This window comes from Gossypium raimondii, chromosome 12 (assembly GCF_025698545.1).
Source record: "Gossypium raimondii isolate GPD5lz chromosome 12, ASM2569854v1, whole genome shotgun sequence".
Classification (NCBI taxonomy): Eukaryota; Viridiplantae; Streptophyta; class Magnoliopsida; order Malvales; family Malvaceae; genus Gossypium; species Gossypium raimondii.
This window is the reverse complement of record NC_068576.1, coordinates 12,631,486-12,639,688: the sequence shown is the minus strand read 5'-3', so window position 1 is coordinate 12,639,688 and position 8,203 is coordinate 12,631,486. Positions and strand designations below refer to the sequence as shown.

General features: G+C 34.9%; 1 long non-coding RNA gene across 1 annotated transcript; it reads left to right on the top strand.

The window, feature by feature from the left end:
- Positions 1-438: 438 nt before the first annotated feature.
- LOC128035576 (uncharacterized) lies at positions 439-2,006 on the top strand. Its single transcript, XR_008192051.1, has 2 exons — positions 439-758; positions 1,304-2,006. It is a non-coding gene; the product is annotated as an uncharacterized LOC128035576 (long non-coding RNA).
- The last annotated feature ends 6,197 nt before the right edge of the window (positions 2,007-8,203 follow it).

Below are 8,203 nucleotides of genomic sequence, written 5' to 3'. Positions count from 1 at the left end.
CTAGTTTCAAATCAGGTTTTACATTTGATCCAAATTTGAATTTATTAAAAGATTACGACTTTTACCCACACATCATCAGCTTGGTTTTAGGTTAAATGAATAAGGTTGACTTTGTAAACAAAGTGGAAAGATCATTAACCAATTAATAATTGGCCGCAGTCATAAACAATCCTTCCATTAAAGTAAATAATATGGCTTTAAGATTTTGCACTCAATAGAATTCATGAACAAAATGCAGCAAAGATTCTAAAAGATTTTGGGACACCCCACTTTCAATGGATGATGTCAGGCCAGGGGCTAATTGTTTGTGATTTCCACCTCACAAACCACTTTCCAAGTTTATTTTTTCCCACCAAGTAAATTACCGGGATTTTCTGAATCCTGAAAAGGGTGTTTGATACGTTATTTTCACTTTTTGATGCATGAACAACCTTTGAGTTCAACTCCATTTTGTTTTTGTTTTTTTTTTTTTGTTTGCACCATTATATAAATTTTGAAATCCCTGCTTGCTAGAAAAAAAGAAGGCTTTGGTGACATGGGTTTATGTTATATTCCATCTCTTGCACACTGGACTAGCCAGCTTTTTGTTGGCTTCAGCTTCAGGTTGGTGTGCAGGGGGTGGAATACATCATTGATATCATGGGATATAAATTTGAGTTGGATTTCTTCCAGGTTTCTGAAAAAGATGAAACAAGGGGATGGGATGATAATGCTCGCAACAAGCCATTTACGCTTGAAAACAAGCACTTCCAAGGCTGGTCGGAGGGATCTAACTTGACAATTTTAGTTATTTTATTGTGTTGCATGTTTTTTGGCCAAAGATACCGAGTCTACTTGAACAACATCCATACTCCAATGATTTAACTGATATGATTAGTTATATTCATGTTTCATTTCTTTTCCTTCCATTTCCCTCCTCTCTTTTTTTAAAAAAAAAATATATATATATAGATTTGTTTAGTTAAAACTAGTAGCATGTTGGCATTTGCAGCCTTTTAGAAGTGTCAATGTTTGAGATGGAAGAATAAGCTAGTTTCCATGTATGGTATAACTTTATTTTTTTGTGCCAAGTATTCTATTAAGATAGAAGAATAAGCAATAATGAGCATTTCAGTGAAGTTTCAGCAATCGAAAATCGAAATGTAAATCTGTTATGCTGGAGATTTTTTTGCTATCCCAATGCATTGTAACTTAAGAAAATAGAACACTGAGCCAATTATTGATGAGCAAAGGAAATTTTTAGTAGATAAAAGTGAGGAAAGCTGGACTTTAATGTAATGTAAATGTGAATTCTTAAGTGCAGGAAGGTGAAGGTCCCTCTGGCAATCTGCTGCAACTCACAGCAGCAGCTGCGATTGGATTGGAGGAAGCTGCTTTAAGCAGAGAGAAGGAACATCAGTGTGGAAGTTCCCTCAGTGGCTAAAGTATGGATACAGTAAAATTCAGAAAGGACAGGCTGTCGTGGTTCCTTTGTCCTCTTCCTTAGGCATGCAAATGCCATAATATCTTTTGGATGGCCATCCTCTACAGATTTGCATATTGGGGAGTGGGGACGTGACGTTAATGGTCAGTGTGTGCTTTGTCGCTGAGGGCAGGAGACAAGAAATCATTTCATTTTTGAATCTGTGTTCTGCAACTATGCCCGCCAAACACAAGTAACGATTTGGGAAGAGGAGCTATGTTTGAGAAGTAGGGAAGTTAAGGATGGTAGATGTAGCCTGGAGTGCTTATCATTAGATTGTAATCATGATGTGTTCGTATTTATCTCACTCACTCAATTATGGTGAATAACTGCACCAAAAAGAAACAAAATTATAAAACAGTAATAGTAGCATCACATTACCGCCACTCGAATTGTGTCGTATAAAGAAGGCTGAGCATAACTTGGTGTCTTATAGACAGTTTCTCCATGATTCTCTAGCGGTTGTGTTTTTTATTTCTTTAGCCAAATTTGCTAGTATTGTCTGATGCAGAGGATTCGCTGAAAATAAAATATTGGTTTTTTCTGTGTTTGTGTTTTCATTTTGATGTTAAAACAAGAGGGATAAAATCCTTACATATGACCCTAAATCACAGAATACATAATATAGCAGACGAACTGTTGTATCAACAGAGAAATGAAAGGAAATGATTATATCCTTCCGGTAACGTAACTATCTGAGGTGAAATTTGTATTATTTGACAGACCAAAAAAAACTTGAGGAATTCAGGTAACAAAAATGTATGAAGGTTGGCAGCCTTTAAGCTTGTTCATAGTTTGAAGGTAAAAAAGAAGAAGCTATCTTTCAATATATGAGTGCACGATTTTTTTGGGTAAACTATACCAAAGGCCATTAAACTATTAGTACGTTTAAGTTTTTGTCACTTAACTTCAAAAAGTTATGAAATAGTCATTGAATTATTTGAAAGTTTTTATTTAAGTTATTGAGCTGTTAAAATCGCTACTGGTCGCTTTCTCTATTCGCACCCCCTGTACCAATTCTCTTTCCCTTCCCTTCTATAGTTTTGTTTTTGTTCATGAAACAACTTTGAACGTCATGAATACGCAAACCAAAATCCAAACAACTTTCTTCTCTGATCTCCAACATTGATTGTTAGATCGACTTGGGTCTAAAGTATGTTCTTCTACTTGTTGATGGGTATCGATCCACCATACTGATAATTGAATTGTCGTTTGGAGCTCGCTAGCTAGACTTTAAAAAAAACATAACAACTAAGTGACTTAAATAAAAACTTTCGAATAATTTAATGACTATGAAAATTTTCAAATAATTCTATGCTCAATTTGTAACTTTTTGAAGTTGAGTGACCAAAATGTAAATGTACTAATAGTTTATTAACCTTGGGTGTAGTTTACCTTTTTTAAAATTTTTCATGTCCATTTTACGTTGCCCTTTCCAACAATGTCATTTCTAAAGTTTGAATCTACGTTCTCCCCTTTAGAGTGTAATATGTCTTACCACTGCACTCAACATTTGTATCATATTAATGAAGTTTTGACATTGTTGACAAAGATTCACATGTTAGTGTCAAAAGGCTAAACATTTCGTCTCGCAATACATGCGGTCTTAGGCAATTCCTTCGCTTCAAATACGCCTAAGTCAGCCTAACTCTTGCAAAATAAGGATTCTCATAGAATTCCTCTAAGGCACCAAAATATAGCGGAAGTAATCTCAAGGACAAAAGAAGCTCGAAAGAGCAAAATAACCACAAATAAGTAATGCACACAAGGTGTTTGAGTAAATGCTCTCAATATATTCTTTAACTCAAAGAATAATGGATATAATGGATGATTACAAATAAGAGGGAGGCTTTCTATTTATACTTGAGCTCACCCAAAATCGATGGTATATTTCAAATTACAACGAAAGACGAGATCGAAGCCTATCTACAATTAAGGGATTTACACAATCTCCAAGATTACAAAACCAAATCTTACTAGATTACAAATCTTCTAATATTACTTTCCCTATTTACCAAGGTAGCCCTAATTTCCCATAACTTCTTTGTTGGGCCACCAAGGTTTTAAGTGGAAGGGCTTCGTCACTTATTCTTCGAATCAGGCCAGTTCAAGTGGGTCAACTGAGCCCATTCAATATGTAAACCTTTATGGAACACCTTGCTGTAATAGTCACGAGCTTTGATTCGCGGCTCGTGACATTTTGCCCCACTCATTCTCGTAATGCCCTTGTTGTATCCTAGGAATGGCACTAGTTTGACTCGCCTCAGAACTTTCTCAATGCCTTTGCTTTTTCCTGACTAGTCTCACTATCGGGAAGTCCTGCCCTTCGAAACTTTTGCCTTGGATTCTACCATCTCCTAACTTAAATCTTTTCACTTGTTTTTGGTACATACCATTTGTAAGATCTCGCCACTCTTACTTGCCCACATTGTGACTTGCCTCGATCAAGATCCCCTTGATCCACATGCATCAGCTTCGACATGCCCACATTGAACAGCGGGTTAACCTTCAGTATTCTCGCTAACTCTAGTTTGTAAGCCCATTGGCTTCTCTACTTCAAAAATCTGAAAGGTCCCCTGTGTCTTTATAAAGCCAACAACAAGTCAAAATGAAAAACACTTCTAAGGTGTTTGAGACGTACCTTACTCGCAACATTTACTCATCTCAACTGTCCAATTTGCATCACCACTTTACCCCCAAAATTTGATGCATATCCCACCTCTCTCATATGTGGTAGCTCCACTGATAGCTCAATAGGCTTCATATTAGTTTCATGCCCCACTAGTACTTTGAAAAGGGTTTCCTTAGTAATTCGATCTATCGAGTTAATGTTTCTCCCATACAAAACATCCTCGACTACCTGGATTATCGACAATACCTTCGTCCCCACCCTCATGTATTAATTTATTAGCATAACAGTTCGTGATATTGGATCATGAAAGATATGAATGCAATAAAAAATAGGAAAAATACACGCCTTAATCTTGTCAAGGAAGTTCAATGTAACGCCCTCAACCCGACCCAATTTACCAAGTCTAAATCTTGGGTGTTACTAGTTGATACAAAAATTTTAACAAAATAAATTACAATTTCTCATTTATTTTAAAACTGTTATTTGAAATCCTAAAAGAGAATCTCAACATCTTTAAAGATTTGAAATGGAGTACATGTTGAACATCTTATTACAACTCATATGATTCAAATTTTTTGTTACAAGTTAGATAATTATTGAAGATAGACATAAAAGAAAATTTTCAAAGTTGTGCCACCAGTCCTCTGTATGCATAATAGCCCAATCTGCCACCAGCTTGGCATACTCTTGGCATTGTCCCTCCAGGCAAACCCGCTTCTTAACAAACCTAAAAAGAAGTAATAACCTCGTAATTAGAGAAGTACTTAGTAAGCTCATTGATAGTACCTTGGCAGAATCCTGTAATACTTTAGGTCTTTCCATGAATCAATTTCTACTCTGCGCCATTTGCTGTGGCCGATACCTTATATCAACTTATCTCTCTTATATGCGACAATTGTCATACCCTTATCATACTTAATCTTCCATATCTTGTTACTGAAGAAATCCTTTTATTCAATTCATGAATATCTTATTTCAAATCAATTGCTTGCTGACATTATCTTGGGTGGATAAATATACATAGCAAATACTTACGCAACATTTCATACATGTGGTTCAATCTCAGACCTACCCTGATTTAATTCCATACACATATTCATATTGATAATTTTATCTCATATAATATCCAGATGAACTCCATATCATGTTATACAGAATCTCATAATTCAAAACAACATTAAATCAAATTCAGAATAAATTAGGAAGAAGATGTGATACCCCTTACTTTTCTTACTTACAGATAATCATAACAGACATCTTTTTTGGCATACAAATATGCATATCTTTTTCATGAAAATCCTTAAGACTTCCTTCAACTCTTATTCCAGAGCATATCAATACATTATCTTGGTTATACATATTACAGATCTACTAGAACTTACTCATATATTAACATAGAGACAGTCATTCAGGTTCGTAACTTACCAGATTTTCCTGATAGTCCACACTACTTTAACTTAGTAAAATACACTTTACCAACAATAAGATAGAACATGCCACTAAAGCAATCCATTCAAAGTCCACCACTAGGGCGATTCTTAAGAGTGAACATGCCAATAAGATAGAACATGCCACTAAAGCGATCCATTCATAGTTCACCACAAGGGCGATTCTTAAGAGTACGCCATGAAGGCGTTCCTTACGATGTTTGCCACAAAAGCATACCTTTCATATTCTACCACAAAGGCATTCCTAAGACACGCAGAGAACCCCATTGGGTAATCATCGTTCTTTTAATTCCTTTCAAAGGGTTCCATGGCCATGGAATTTCCTTTTAGAGATCATGTTTAAAGTCCTAGTGAACCCCTTTATTCTCCACCGCGGTGGACAAACACAAACTCACTTGGACGACTCTCCATGCATTGACACCATTTAAGACTTCACACTCTGATCCATTAAAAATCATACTTACATCTCATCACATGCATTCCATTTGTGCTCTACAATCATACTTCATCATTAGAATACTGATCACATACTTGTCAGATTCTATGCAAACTACACATGCAAGACCTAGGAAACATTTATAAAATAGTATAACATTCATATTATACTTCTCTAATATCAATTTCATAGTTCATTCGGTTCTCACAGAAATATATAACATAAATAATATACATGCGTGATCAGTTTAGAGACTCACCTGACAACCATTGATAACAGCCAGGACTCCATAGTCATCATCTAACCAGAAATAGCAACAATCACTGCTAATAAAACATATGAAAACCATTAAAACTCATTCGTATAAATTTTACCATCATCTGAAACCCAGATAACTATCATGCAAAGCCTTAATTATTCATCTTATAGTTCACACACATAAAACAAACTTACTCTTTTAGAAGTCAACATGCAAGACCATAATACTTACCTAGGATGTTAAACTATCCTCTGTATACACTCAAATACTTTGTTTCAGCTCAATCAAGAATGATCTATGCTCAGCTCCAAGGCAATCAACAATGGTGTTTTAAATGGAAGTGTAATGGCCCAAATTTAAGGTTATCAAAATAGTGGTTTCGGGACCACAAATCTGATGAGGAAAAATTTATTTTTATTATATTTATATGGCCTACAATTTCACAGAAATATTTTGTGAAAATTTCGTTTAAAAATTTTGATGTTTGGGCACTCAATTTAGTCAAAAAGACCAAAATTGTAAAAAGAGCAAAAGTAGAGTTCTATATATTAGAGGTGTCCAATTGTTATGAAATTTTAAATTGGAGGTCTTTATATGGTAATTAGACCATTGGTTAAGTTGGTGGACAAGAATGGACATGGTTAGGCATGTTTCCAAAGTTTTTCTTTAAGGGTATTTTAGTCATTTAGTTATTAAAATGAATTAAAAACAAAATTAAAAGCCAATTTCTGATCATCTTCTTCATTAGGCTGAATTTAGAAAGGGGAGAAGCCATAGTTAGGGTTTTCAAGCTTCCAAGCTCTATAGTAAGTGATCCCAAGCCCCGTTTTTAATGCTCTTTATGTTTTTGAGATCCCAGTAGCTTAACTTAGCCTATTCTAGCAATAATTTAACCTAGGGTTCATATTTAGAAAAATACCCATAGATGAAATGTGTTTATTTTGATGTTTTATGGTGGACTATGAAGCTAGAAATTATGTTAAACAACTTTTGCTAAGCGATTTTAAGTGAAAACGAGTAAGTTGACATAATTGATAAAAAATACCTAATTTTTATAAGTGTTAGAGTGGGAATTTGATGTTGCCATAGAAGGAAAAAATGTTCAGCATGTCATAAAACATAATAATATGAGATGAAGTTTAATTTCTGAGCCTTGGGGCAAAAATGTAATTATGTAAAAGTTTAAGGGCAAAATCATAATTTTACAAAAGTTAGAGTTGAGGACTATTTTGATAAATGTGAGTATTAAATGAGTTAATTTTGCTATTTTAGATCAAGAAGAACGAAACTCGAGGTTAGACAAAGGAAAGAATAAAGTTGAAGGCTAAGTTGGTGAATTTGGCTATATTTTGTACCGAGGTAAGTTTACGGTAAATAAATGCAATATTTTAATAATTATAATTAATGTTGTTATTTTCCAGCAATTATATATTTATTTCATGAATTTATTTAATGTTGACTCAAGTATGAGATGATAGAGAATTAGTGTTAAAAAATCCCGTTGAAACATAAGGAATGTATCAGATACAAATGTCATGACGTTTGGGTAAAGAAGTCCCTTGTAAGACCATGTCTGGGACATGGCGTTGGCACCGAGATGAGAGGTCTCATGTAAGACCATGTTTGGGACATGGCGTTGGCACTGAGATGAGAGGTCCCCCGTAAGACCATGTCTGGGACATGGCATGGGCACCGATATGAGAACATCCCATGTAAGACCATGTCTGGGACATGGCTTTGACATATTATTATCAGAAAAGACCCAAGTATCCTTATTATTCCAATGTGGCTCAACGGGCTAGTAAAGGAATCATGTTAATGAAAGTTCATTTAAAAGCATAAACGGCAAGCTCAGATGAGTTATAAGAGTTAAGAATTTACTATATTATCAATTGATACTCAATGTTTCAACAAGAGTGGAATAAGTTACGATCATGAGTTAGCTAAGTAAACCAGCAAGAGAACG